This window comes from Alosa alosa, chromosome 19 (assembly GCF_017589495.1).
Source record: "Alosa alosa isolate M-15738 ecotype Scorff River chromosome 19, AALO_Geno_1.1, whole genome shotgun sequence".
Taxonomy (NCBI): domain Eukaryota; kingdom Metazoa; phylum Chordata; class Actinopteri; order Clupeiformes; family Clupeidae; genus Alosa; species Alosa alosa.
In genome coordinates this window covers 2,766,839-2,781,555 of record NC_063207.1, presented here as the reverse complement: position 1 = coordinate 2,781,555, position 14,717 = coordinate 2,766,839, and the positions used below count along the sequence as shown (strand labels likewise).

Below are 14,717 nucleotides of genomic sequence, written 5' to 3'. Positions count from 1 at the left end.
TAGCGCCACCTAGTTAAACACAAAAAGTAAAAAATGAGGTGTTGTAATTGCAGGTATCTGTGACCCTAACATAGTCAGAACTGCACGAAATTGGAAGTGTAGGATCATTATGACACCGTCTGTATGCACACCAAGTTTTGTGGAATTCCGTTCATGGGGGCCACACAATAAATTAATTTATGTTACTATACACCAACTGGCCTGTAGGTGGCGGAGACAGTTTTCTGTGAATATCTCGAGAACCGTAGGGCCTAGGAGGTCCACCTTTTTGTATGTTGGTCTTAAGGGGCATGTCAACCCATCCCATTACCACTTATTTCATGTATAGCGCCACCTAGTTAAAAATTAAAAAGCAAAAAAATTGGTGTTTTCATCACAATATCTCTGGCTGACATGGTCAAAACTGCACGAAATTGAAAGTGTAGGATCATTATGACACCCTCCAAATGCATGCCAAGTTTTGTGAAGTTTCGTTCATGGGGGCCTTACAATAAAATCATTTATGTGTACATTTAGTGACCGGTACACCAACAAGTATTCGGGACACTGAAAGACCGGGTACCACGAAACTTGGTGGGCATGTAACCCCACATGGATAGCATGGAACCATCATTTTCGTTTTGATCTGTAGCCCCGCTGGACTGGACCCCGAAAGGAGGGTAGGGCAGACACAGTTTTCTGTGAATATCTTGAAAACGTAGGGAATTAGGAGGACCATTTTTTTCCGTATGTTTGCCTCTCAGGGGCCATGTCAACCCATTCCATAACCACTCATTTCATGTATAAGCGCCACCTAGTTAAACACAAAAAAAAATATGAGGTGTTGTAATTGCAGGTATCTGTGACCTAACATAGTCAGAACTGCACGAAATTGGAAGTGTAGGATCATTATGACACCGTCTGTATGCACCAAGTTTTGTGGAATTCCGTTCATGGGGGGCCACACAATAAATTAATTTATGTTACTATACACCAACTGGCCTGTAGGTGGCCGGAGACAGTTTTCTGTGAATATCTCGAGAACCGTAGGGCCTAGGAGGTCCACCTTTTTTTTTGTATGTTGGTCTTAAGGGGCATGTCAACCCATCCCATTACCACTTATTTCATGTATAGCGCCACCTAGTTAAAAATTAAAAAAGCAAAAAAAATTGGTGTTTTCATCACAATATCTCTGGCTGACATGGTCAAAACTGCACGAAATTGAAAGTGTAGGATCATTATGACACCCTCCAAATGCATGCCAAGTTTTGTGAAGTTTCGTTCATGGGGGCCTTACAATAAAATCATTTATGTGTACATTTAGTGACCGTACACCAACAAGTATTCGGGACACTGAAAGACCGGGTACCGCGAAACTTGGTGGGCATGTAACCCCACATGGATAGCATGGAACCATCATTTTTCGTTTTGATCTGTAGCCCCCGCTGTACTGGACCCCCGAAGGAGGGTAGGGCAGACACAGTTTTCTGTGAATATCTTGAGAACAGCTAGGGCCTAGGATGACCCATTTTTTCCGATATGTTTGCCTCCAGGGTCATGTTAACCCATTCCATGTGCACACATGTGCATAAACAGATACCTGCGCACACACATACATTCACAGTAATCATCATTATGACACATACTCACACAGTAGACATATGCACGCATGCATGCAACAAACACATATCACGCAGGCAAAAACACAAGCACACACACACACACACCCCACACACATAAACATAAGCGTGTACTGCGCACATGCACACAATTCAAGAATTTCTCAGAATTATGAACAGGCAAGATGGGGGGTGGGGTTTTACATGTGAAATCTATGAACTAATCATGTTTTGGTACTTGTTGTCTAGCAGATACCAGTGAGAATTGAGTGTGGATAATGCAATTTAGTGAGACAGTTAGAATCATATAGGCCCTTCAGCGTGATTTATTTTTGTGGAAAACGTGCTGGACTGGGCGGCGGTCATATTTTGTACCGCTCTGCGGTACATCTAGTTATAAACGGGGTCATCGGAGGGATTTTGAGTGCTTCAATCAAAAGTTGAATGACCCTCCCCTGCCTGTAAGACAATTTTCAACGGTCCTTCAGCAGTCTTTCCAATTGTCGATACCTTCGGCCCATGTTATAGAGCGCTATGAAAACACATCGACTTAAACTATCATTCTAAATTTACCCTCTGCTTTCTGATCTTACACATCACACTTCACTAAGATGGTGGCCATTTCAGAAGATTTACTCACTAACATTGTTGTGGAAACACAATAAGCATGGAAACTAAATGCACACTTCCTGCAACTGCATTAGCCTAGGCTACTTGAAATAAGTTACTCCTCAAGTATTCACATGAAATAAAACAATAAAACATTGAGACCATTCAACAAAGCACACTGGGTAATAACTAATTCAACACATGAACTTGTTGCTATGGACTCGTCTCTAAACTTCCTCAGTCATTGTAAAAGTTGCGAGGAAGCTGAACATTATCCAAAACTCAATTTCTCAGACGAGCGTCAATTTGGGAGCTTGCTACACTTCCTTCTCAAATAACTTGAAAAGGCCGTTAGCACAAATAATCACAGGGACCGAAAAATACCTAACATGCCAACTTTTTCCGGGTTTAGGCCTATCATTTTAACTTTGTCTTAAAAAGTTAAAATGATCCTTTAAAACTGTATTGCCGTTTTAATATTATCCCGTAGAATATCCCATTTTACTGTAATACTCTCATAACATTAGTCCTGCATTCTGGCCTGTCTCTGTGTTGTCCTGTTGTTACCCCTTGCCCTTCCAGAGAAACAGATGTATTCAAATCATCGTTTTGCTTGCTTGAATGCGAACTCAGAGTTACGTTAACCTACAGTAGGCCTATTTAAGTTAACGACGTCGTTGTCGTGAGAGCACGATTCATTGGCGCTTGCAGTGTTCGGCCGTAGGCTATATCTACGTGCGCACCTGCCAGGCTAAGAGCCAAAGAGCCAATCTCCCTTATTTTCATTGTTCAATGTTGACAGAGCTATGGAACGAAAGAGAACGTTATATGGCGACAGAAATCAACAATCAAACAAGCCACTTTGATTTTTTGCTGTTTTCATTAATACAAAAGATGGGTGACCCCCTTCCTAGACAAAAAAAAGTTAGGTGACCCTCCCCTCAACAAAGAATAAAAAGACATGACCCTCCCCTATTTTCCTCCGGTGACCCCGTTTATAAATAACGAACGGTCCCTTACATTTGGGTGTCCCCTCTGTCCTTTGCCATACGCAAAGTGCGTGATGCGCATGGAAGCGGTGGCACTGCCAGGCTGCACAAGCTTTTTCTGCATTTCTATCCCTTTATTCTCTTTAATTCAAGTTCACAGCTCAAAGCTGACATGCAATAGAAGATCATAGTTTGTGTTTTATCAAGAATCAAAAAGATTAGCGTGGCACCACTTTAGATGTTTCATTAAATGACTTGTGCTATTTCGCGAGGGATCTTTCGGTTTCGCACACAAAATGCACTAACTATTATGTTCTTCATATCCTTGTCTCTGACAAGCTGAAAATAATGAGCGTAGGCTTATGTCCATTCCGCAAATAGAGTCCGACTTCGAGTCTGCTGCAGCCACAGTCATCTTCAACCAGTATCAGAAGATAATGTTCTACTATTTTGCTCAGATTTCTCGTGGTGGTGTTTGCGAATGTGTATCAAAACAAAACACCGCTTAATTTTGGGTTAAAATGCATTGTAACGCGCGTTACTGAAGTTTGTACCGAGTAAAATATTACCCATTTTTAGTGTTGTAATGCCTTACATTACCGCGTTACCGCAAACAGCAATATATTACAGTAATTACATGACTTTTGTAACGCATTACTCCCAACACTGATGGCACACACGCATCTAACACTGGCAATGGCACACACACACACACACACACACACATCTAACATTGGCAATGGCACACACACACATCTAACATTGGCAATGGCTAAGCGCCAAACAGTGTAATCCTGTGTAGCAGTTCTTTGGCTTTTTTGCCACCGTCAACCAGCATTGGCCGAATCCCCAGAGAGATGTCTGTTTAATAATCAAATACAGTAATGCACAAAACACCTTTTGTCTGTTTAATAATCAAATACAGTAATGCACAAAACACCTTTTGTCTGTTTAATAATCAAATACAGTATGCACAAAAGACCTTTTGTCTGTTTAATAATCAAATACAGTATGCACAAAACACCTTTTGTCTTAGAAAGATTAACATTGATCGATTCCTGAGACTCTCAGGAAAACAAGGTATATTACGACTGTGGTGCTTCGGTGCATCAAACTGATTGTACAGTACAGGGGGGGGGGGGCACAGTAAGCAGGTCGGTGCCAGTAGAGCTGACATTAAATGCCTTTTAGAACAATAAATAAAAAAGAAACTTTATAAAACTTACAAGACCACTCAGCTTGGTCTGTGCAAGTCAAAACTCAAGACATCAGAGTGAGCCAATTGCACTGTGGGATGGTTAAGGGGTCAGATTGAATGAGCCAATTGCACTGTGGAATGGTTAGGGGGTCAGATCAGTGTTTCCCACAGAAAGGAATTCTATTTGTGGGGGTAGGTTTGCAGAATTATGTTGAATTCAACAGTTTTTTAACAAATTAGCGTAGCGTGGTTATGATGAACCAGATTTAAGCACAATTTAATACAACCTGGAAAATCATTGAATGGTGGTTATTGTTAATATTGTGGTGGGCCGCCACAAATAAGTCAATGTATGGGAAACACTGCAGATTGAATGAGCCAATCACACTGCGGGATGGTTAGGGGGTCAGATTGAATGAGCCAATCACACTGCGTGATGGTTAGGGAGTCAGATTGAATGAGCCAGGTTGGGAATTTAGCCAGGACACTGGGGAAGCCCCTAATCTTTGCGATAAGTGCCATGGGATCTTTAATGACCACAGTGAGTCAGGACCTCTGTTTAGCATCTCCTGCAGTGTTCCCGTCACTGCACTGGGGCATTGGGATCCATCTTTTTGAGGGAAGAGTGCCACCTTCTGGCCTCCCACCAACAACACTTCCAGCAGCAAGTTAGTTTTCCAAGGAGGTCTCCTATCCAAGCAGTGACCCACACCTGCTTAGTTTCAATAATTCAGCAGACAGCGTATCCGTTGGTCTGGCTGCTGGCCAATCAGAAATGCATTTCCTTTGTTTGAAAACAAGAGAACAAACCAGACAAGAATAGCAGAAGAGAAGCCAAAGCCCAACTGAATCATGTGTGGGCCTCGCTACACCTCTTTACCTGCTACACCCTTCAAGTTACATGGAAATTGGGCCAGTAGTTTTTGCGTAAGCATGGCTGTGTGTGTTTGTGTGTGTGTGTGTGTGTGTGTGTGGCTTCCTCTTGGAGGTGTTGTTATGCTACTATGATAAGCAGTCTGACTCAGCCTGAGTAATATTGGCTGTGTCACAGAACCTCCGGAAGTTTCTCAGACACTGATAACATAAACAAAAGAGCCATTCAAATTTATAACCCAACCTTAAACAGTTCCTCATTGTGGCCCCAAACACTATTGCCCACTAAACAGGATCTCATTACAATCTGAAACCCAAACCTCAGTCTGTGAGCCCAATCTTAAACCCAAACCTCACTCTGTGAGTCTATGTGGAACCCAAACCTCTGTTGTACCCATGAGCAAGGCACTTAACCCTGAGTTGCTCTGGGGACAATAGCCGTTGTAATGTAATTTACATAATTGGCATATGTAAGTATAATTGACATATGTAACTATAATTGACATATGTAAGTATAATTGATAAGTCGCTTTTGATCAAATGAAGAAATGTAAAGCCAAACTCACAAAGACCGTTTCAACTTTGCTTTCAGTTTCATTTAACACATGTAGCCTATACACACACACACACACAGACCTCATGTAGCCTATACACACACACACACACACACACACACACACACACACACACACACACAGACCTCATGTAGCCTATACACACACACACACACACACACACACAGACCTCATGTAGCCAATACACACACACACACACACAGAGAGAGACCTCATGTAGCCTATACACACACACACACACACACACAGACCTCATGTAGCCTATACACACACACACACACACAGAGAGACCTCATGTAGCCTATACACACACACACACACACACACAGACCTCATGTAGCCTATACACACACACACAGAGAGAGAGACCTCATGTAGCCTATACACACACACACACACACACACACACACACACACACACAGACCTCATGTAGCCTATACACACACACACACAGAGAGAGAGACCTCATGTAGCCTATACACACACACACACACAGAGAGACCTCATGTAGCCTATACACACACACACACACACAGATCTCTTTGGGTACAGGGAATATAAGAAGATGTAGTAGCTCCCTGCATGTGAGGCCAGGACTGGCTGGAGTGCAGAGGGCAGGCTGGAGAGTAGAGGGTAGGCTGGGCTGGAGAGTAGAGGGCAGGCTGGGCTGGAGAGCAGGCTGGGCTGGAGAGTAGAGGGCAGGCTGGGCTGGAGAGTAGAGGGCAGGCTGGGCTGGAGAGTAGAGAGCAGGCTGGGCTGGAGAGCAGGCTGGGCTGGAGAGTAGAGGGCAGGCTGGGCTGGAGAGCAGGCTGGGCTGGAGAGTAGAGGGCAGGCTGGGCTGGAGAGCAGAGAGCAGGCTGGGCTGGAGAGCAGGCTGGGCTGGAGAGTAGAGAGCAGGCTGGGCTGGAGAGCAGGCTGGGCTGGAGAGTAGAGAGCAGGCTGGGCTGGAGAGTAGAGGGCAGGCTGGGCTGGAGAGCAGACATTAACCCTCTGTGCCTTGACCAAGAGATATGAAATTGAGCATTTTGCCAGTTATAACCTGTAATCCTTGTGGACTTAAAAAGTGGAGATGCTAAACATCTGGGTGGGTACAACGCCTCTGGGGGATGGGACCAGAAGTCCCATCTCCCCAGCGCCAGCCTGACCTTTGACCCTGAGATGAGTTTTAACACCCTTAAAGGTGTGAGAGTTAAATTCTATGGTGAATTCAATGAACCCAGATATTCTTTAGAACGTTGATTTTCCAACATTCCTGTCGTGTGATGGTACACCTTTAAGGGTTAACACCCACACCATCATAATTGTTAAACACACCTTCACAATTTTCAACATACTATCATTATTATTTTTTAGCGCACACACACACACACACACACACATACAAACACCATTATCTTTAACTTCTTCACCCTGGAGTCCTACTTTCTTCACACATTCAACTAAACATGTGTGTTGGTCTACATCTAAGTCATGCAAGCCTGTCAATGTGTGTGACGTGTCTCTGTCTGTCAATGTGTGTGTGTGTGTCTACATGTAGGTCTGTCTGTCAATGTGTGTGTGTGTGTGTGTGTGTGTAATGTATATATTGGGAAGCCTGACGTATTCAGAGAGTAATACGAGCTCTGGGAGAGGACATGCCCGAGCCAAGTATTACTGGAACACACACACACACACACACGGAAGCCCCCCAGTAAATGACAGCTACACATAGTTGCCCTCACTGTGATGAGGTGTGTGTTAACTGGACGTAGTTGATCAGAGATTAAGCGTGTGGGAGGGGCCCTGGGAGACAGTGCGCCAAAGCCCCTGGAGGGTTTGATTCCCTGGTCGCTCTCCCAGTCAGTAGCTGCTCCAGCTCCAGCTCTCCAGCTCCAGCTCCGTGTGGGAGTGCTGTGTGTTTACAAGCCTGGAAGTTCCTGACAGGGCAACAGGATGGCGTGTTTCAATGCAGCGCTGTCTCTGTCCCCTTACCATATAAAGCTGTGACACCCCACAATCCACACACCTCTAATAACAGTGAGTCTCTGTGCATGTGCAAGGGGTCAATCAGATGTGTGCGTGTTAGTGACTAACCGCTCCCTGGCATTTCCTGTGGGGCGTGTCTAGCGAGGAGTAGGCGGGCCAATGTGTGTCAGCCGCTGGCGTCGTAGGGAGAGTCAGAACGAAAAAGTGTCGGAGGAAAGGAAACCCAAGTCCCCCCGGGCCGAGTCAGAGGGCGAGCTGGATTCTCTGCCCATAGCTAAAGTTTTATTATAAGGACTTTGTGTGTTTTAAAGTTATTTGTTATTTTTCTAAGTAGAGCTGAGTCACACAAGTGTAGGCTAACGCGGAGTCTAGACGGCCTGTTGATCGTAAAGCGAGATCGCAAGGGAACGGACAAGCAACAAAGACACGCTGGGCCAAACCGATCCAGTTTTACCGAGCCCTGGATCGGAACAATAACGCAGAGGATTTTTTTTTCTGCTTATGGTGTGCTAAATAGACGGTTATTCTATCGCCAGTAAACACGTGTCAAGGTAAGTTTTTTCCAGAGTTAAAACCTGTGCCCTTTGGCTATGGTTTTTTTTATCACGATCATAAACTCAGCCTTTTTTATTTTGCAGTTAAACTTGTGGTGTTACGGTTTCTTTTGAGTGTGTCCCGTGTCATTTTGTGGCCATGTGGATCTTTTTATGGTCTCTCGGTAACTTTGGGTGGGGAATGGATATCCTATGGCCCAGTGCGGTGGGGAAGGGTGGGGGTCCGGCTCTTCGCCCGTAGCCTGTCTAAGCGATTCAGTTTTTCACTCGGTAATTGTGTGGATTGTGTGGGTCATTCTGCCGAGACGTGAGCTAAACGAACGAGGACTCCGAATCCGAATGCGTTCCAACTCGTTCGGACATTCTAGATCTTTTGTCTTTTGTAGGCCTAAGATGTACTGTTGGCAACTCCTTTTTTTCGAGGCCCCGACTCACGGGCGTCGGAGTGGGGGTTGGGCCCAGGGGCAGAGTGCTTTATTTGGTAGTTGGCTGTTGACTCTAAAAGCGACTCAAAGTCAAACCGGAGCCAGGCCGCTAGCTGTGTCTGTCGTGCGTTCGCATAAGAATGTTTGCCCAGTAGACTTAAAACAATGTTGCACTTCGACGCAAAACTGTATCCACTGAGGAGCGAAGTTTACCACAACATGATGGAGCTCTCCAACGCGTCTCAAACCCCGCTGGTTTGTCGTTGCTGCTGTTGCCTCTTATAGAGTTTGAGCGTTATGTGGAGGATTGTCTGCTGCCTGTAAGCTCAGTATAGGCCAAACTGGTCTAAGCAGACCCCTCCCTGGGACAGTGTTTCCACACATGACCAGTTAAGGTAATTGTTATGGAAAAGCGCCCATATCTGTGTGTGTGTGTGTGTGTGTGTGTTTGCAAGCAGGTAAATTCATTTGCCTTAGGTCATCCTCTAACAAAAGGTAGCCTAACTTAAGTACTGTATACTGCAGTTGTTCTGAAGTACAATGCAGTTTCATTTCCAAAATACAGCATCTCAGCCGTGCGGTCAGATGTAGTTGCAATGCAGCACCTCTGCACCTTAGACATCTTCTCTCTTTGGCCTGACAGCTGACACCCAAGCCAGGAACACTGCACAGCATCAAAACGCTTTAGGGCCATAGAACACTGCACAGCATCAGAATGCTTTAGGACCCTAGAACACTGCACATAGGCCCCTAGAACACTGCACAGCATCAGAATGCTTTAGGACCCTAGAACACTGCACAGCATCAGAACGCTTTAGGCCCCTAGAACACTGCACAGCATCAGAACGCTTTAGGACCCTAGAACACTGCACAGCATCAGAACGCTTCAGGACCCTAGAACATTGCACAGCATCAGAGCGCTTTAGGGCCATAGAACACTGCACAGCATCAGAACGCTTTAGGACCCTAGAACACTGCACAGCATCAGAAGGCTTTAGGGCCATAGAACACTGCACAGCATCAGAAGGCTTTAGGACCCTAGAACACTGCACAGCATCAGAACGCTTTAGGGCCATAGAACACTGCACAGCATCAGAAGGCTTTAGGACCCTAGAACATTGCACAGCATCAGAGCGCTTTAGGGCCATAGAACACTGCACAGCATCAGAACGCTTTAGGGCCATAGAACACTGACTGCACAGCATTTAGGGCCCTAGAATGGAGAGCAATAACCTTTGACCCCTAGAGAGAGAACGAGATAATGAGAGAACGCTTCAGGGTACCACTCTGAACTGTCCCATTAGCAGAAAACACACATTCACACACATGTCATGAAAAAAAGGTGTGTGTATTTTACCAATAAATTCATGAGAGAGAGAGAGAGAGGGAGAGAGAGAGGGAGAGAGAGAGGGAGAGAGGGAGAGAGAGAGGGAGGGAGGGAGGGAGGGAGGGGTTTTTCAGTGACATGTTGTGTGTGTCAGAGGGACTAGACCGGCAGTACACATGCAGGTGTGTGTCATGGTTTGTGGTTCATCTGAAACACACACACACATATATATATATATATATATATACAGACAGGTCTGGATTTGATTTTTGATGTGTGTGTGTAATTTCAAGAGTAGTTATTTGGTGTTCCCACAGAGCTGAATTAGATCATGCTTCTAGGGAGAGGTTCTCTCTGACTCACACTTACAGAGAGAGAGAGAGAGAGAAATGAAAGAGAGAAATGGAGAAGAGCTGGAAATAGAGATGAAGAAGAGAGAGAGAGAAATGGAGAAGAGAGTAGCCTCTTACACATTCTCAAAAGTAGTGGATACAGAGACAAACATGAGTGTTGCTATGGATACTTACACCAGTGAATAGGGTGGGGTTGTGTGATAGATAGATAGATACTTTATTGATCCCCAGGGGAAATTCAAGTGTGCGCAAGGCACTAGGGGAGAGGTCTTCTTGTGGGGTTTCAGATGATTGCTGATTTTGTTTCTGTTCTCTGAAAAGAGAGAGAGAGAGAGATCAATCTTGGGTGTACATAAATAGATCAAAGTGTGGGTGTAGAGCATTATGAGAAAGCACACACACACACACACACGAGAGAGAAAGTGCAGCATAGTCAGTAGCGTGGATGTGTTTTATGGTTGTGTGTGTTGTCTTGTCTCATAGTAGAGGTGCAGTGGTTAAATTATTAGTTATGAACCAGGGACTAGACCAATGTGTAGACCTGGTCTAGATTAGACCTGGCCCTAGACCAACATGTAGACCTGGTATAGTTTAGACCTGGGACTAGACCAACGTATAGACCTGGTCTAATTTAGACCTGGCCTTAGACCAACGTGTAGACCTAGTCTAGATTAGACCTGGCCTTAGACCAACGTGTAGACCTAGTCTAGATTAGACCTGGCCTTAGACCAACGTGTAGACCTAGTCTAGATTAGACCTGGCCTCTGTGCATGCAGTGTCTCAGTCCAGCAGCTCCCCCCAAGCTTAGCTTAGCATAGTAAATGGACTCTCGTCGCCGGGCAGCATGTCATGAGTATGAACTGAGTGAACAAAAAGAAAGTCCCTAATTACTTCTTGTGGCCTGCGTATTCACAATGAGGACGAATGGCAATGCAGATTAAGACCAGGCGATTTCCTAGACGGGTATTAATTTGGGACTATATTGGGGCAAAGCACAGGCGAAGCACTGCTACTTGGGCGCAGAGATATCACGCGGCCCATGAGTACCTTGTATCACTCGCTACAGCACAGACAGTCTCTGCGCCCAAGGAGTAGTGCTTCGCCCCAATATATAGTCCCAAGGAGTAGTGCTTTGCCCCAATATAGTCCCAAGGAGTAGTGTTTCGCCCCAATATAGTCCCAAGGAGTAGTGTTTCGCCCCAATATAGTCCCAATATAGTCCCAAAGAGCAGTGCTTCGCCGCAATATAATCCCAAGGCTACCTTCAGGAATAGTAGTTTGGGTCCTGATTATTATTATTATTATTGTGCGTGCGTGCTAGGGCTTTGACTTTTGCCCAAAAATCATATTCGAAGTTTGTTTGTTTATTAATATAAAAATTCGAATATATTCGAATATGTGTTAATAATATTTTAACCATTAAATGTCTTCAGTAAGACCGATATTGGTATCAAATTTAAGTTCTATATGTTCTGTCCACCAGAGGGCAGTGTATCAGTCAATGTCAATAGACTACGTGCACTAAAGGCTGAGTATTTATGCGTGTGTTAAAATTGTTATTATTAAGCACAGGGCTGGGCGATAAAACGATATGTATCGCAATAGACATGTAATCGTCTCTATATCAATAAAAAATACGTTCAATAGAACATTCATAATTAAAAGCAACACACACCTCCTGCCTTACGTTGTCCATAAATAAATAGACTATATTGCATTGTAGTATGTCAAACTCTACCAGAGTAGGCGATAGAAGTAGGCCTACCTCAACACAGACTCTCCTTGCCCCATGCACTCTCTCTCTCTCTCCCTCTCAACAGGTGCATCCCTCCTCAGCATGCACATGTAATCCAAACATTAATCGTGCAAGATGACTGGCTAAATTGCTATTAAATCCGGTTAGCATCATTAGCACGCTGCACGAATTTGTTCAAAACTGTTGCATTCAAATTGACTGCTAAGTTCTAATCATCTCAATCCCGATGCAAATGGAAAAGTATTTTCCAAGACTCAAACGGGCCTGTCCCAAGGAGAAAAAGAATTCATTTGAAACTGAAACACACGTGGGGAAACTGAACAGTCTAACCAGTAGACTATGATAAAATAGAAAATTAAGCTAACGTTAGGCTACTTTGTTTACAATATGTCCAGGCTTCAACCAGTGCTGCTTTTCATTCAGACTTATCTGCACATTTATTTATTTCATGATTGTGTTGACATTTCTTTTCCCTGTTTGCTTTGATTGATAACTGAGGTGATTAAAATCAGAGGAAGGTTAAGTTTAAAATAAAGTAATAAAGTGTCTATTTTGTCTGTGGGAGCTCACTAAGCGCGAACCAGCAAGGATGCTAACGTCACCTACAGGAGCCCAGATGACCAATAATAGCCTTGCTAATGAGCTCACGATTTCACTTCACCAGGCGTGAAAAAAACCTCGGAATCTGAATTGAAAACAACGTTTACAACCAAATACATTTACAAAAAAATTATTTCCATAGGCTACAGGTTCGAATATTAAGAGATCCCTAAAATTCGTTCGAATATCTTTAATTTTTAAAATAATCGAATTATATTCGAATAACGAAGTTCGGAGTCAAAGCCCTAGTGCGTGCGTGCGTGCGTGCGTGCGTGTGTGTGTGTGTGTGTGTGTGTGTGTGATTCTCCAGGCGGATCTGTATGTCAGTGATGCACACACAGAATCCTAGCGGAAATATAGGATTGTTATTATTGCGTGCGTGCGTGCGCGGATCACCTAGTTGCTGCAGTCTAGACTAGTACCAGTTGTTGTTTGGACTTGTTTGGCATTTGGCTGCTTGTCCTTCACTGGTGTGAATGTGGGATGAGTGAGACTACGATGGGACAGATGTGACCCGCCTGCAGATTGCACATTGCCACACACACACACACATACACACACATATGCACATACACACATATACATACACATACACATATTCACACACACACACGCTGAGTGATGAGGAAGCTCTCTTTTGTGCTGGCTGGAAACTCCACCCTTTAAGTGTGTGTGTGTGTGTGTGTGTGTGTGTGTGTGTGTGTGTTCAGTCGTGAGATGCAGAGGGAGGTCAGTCAGTCTTTGCAGGAGAAATCTAGTTATGGACAGTGGGTTGTGTGTCTGAGGACAGGAATTTGTGTGTGTGTGTGCATGTGCGCGCGCTTGTACTGCAGTTTAATTAAGGAAATGGACCATTTTGCTACTGTGAGCTTTCTGAGCAGGTGGGAGGGGTGTGTGTGTGTGTGTGTGTGTGGGCTCAGTTGCTGAGTTTCAGGGTCTGCTGCAGTGACCTCAGGATGACCTTGTTTCTTTGAACGTCTCTCCCTCATACACATACACATACACATACACATAGTGTTTTAGAACACTAGAAATGGCAGTAACATTATGATCTTTTTCACAAAGTTCACATTAAGGGGGCCCACACACACAGACACACACAAACACAAACACACACACACACACACACACACACACCCAGAGAGCCCCATAATTTACATAAAAGCTGTCCGTCACTTGGTGTGCGCTGTCATTGGCCAAGAAGGAGGGAGTGGGCGCGGTTTGGAGATGGAATGTTAGACTCAACCTCTGCCTCAGGGCAGAGAGTTTTGGAAAGATAGCACAAACACACACACACACACACCCACACTCTTATCTCTGAGCGGGGAAGTATTGTCAGCTTGCCTGTGGAAGCATTAGAATGAGATATGATGTATTTTGTATTAAATTATTATTGCATGTGTGGAAGGCCCATGAAAAGCAAACTTTTGTATTATAGTACCTCTGAGTTGGCATATTCAGTAACACTATATTGTGTGTGTGTGTGTGTGGGGCGCTTAGTCTTTTGGGAGACCCTTGGTGTTTTCTCTTTACAGAGCAGCATGCGTTTGTGGTGTAAATATCAGATTGCCTGGAGTGTGTGTGTGTGTGTGTGTGCGCGTGTGTGTGCGCACGCACGAGAGAGAGAGAGAGAGAGAGTTCACGTGGCTAATCTGTGTTGCCCTACCTATGGCAGCTGTGTGTGTGTGGTAAGTGACCTAGGATGTTTGAATGGATGATGGGATGTTTGAAACGGTGATAATATTGTTTTAGTAAATCATAGGCCACAACATATCAGCCCGTCATAGACACTAATGTATCTTGTGCATTAGATTAGCTTAACGCTAGCGTCTCATTAGCATTGCATTAGCTTAACACTGGCAACTTGTTAGCACTACATTAGCTTAACACTGTC

The 14,717-nt window shown here is 44.4% G+C and overlaps 1 protein-coding gene across 1 annotated transcript in view; it reads left to right on the top strand.

Annotated features, from left to right (window-relative positions):
* Positions 1-7,980: 7,980 nt before the first annotated feature.
* The window catches only part of LOC125312295 (integrin beta-1-like), a 28,365-nt gene continuing 21,628 nt past the window's right edge, over positions 7,981-14,717 (top strand). Inside the window, 1 exon segment of the mRNA XM_048270751.1 lies at positions 7,981-8,359. The gene's annotated coding sequence lies outside the window, so the exon portion shown is untranslated.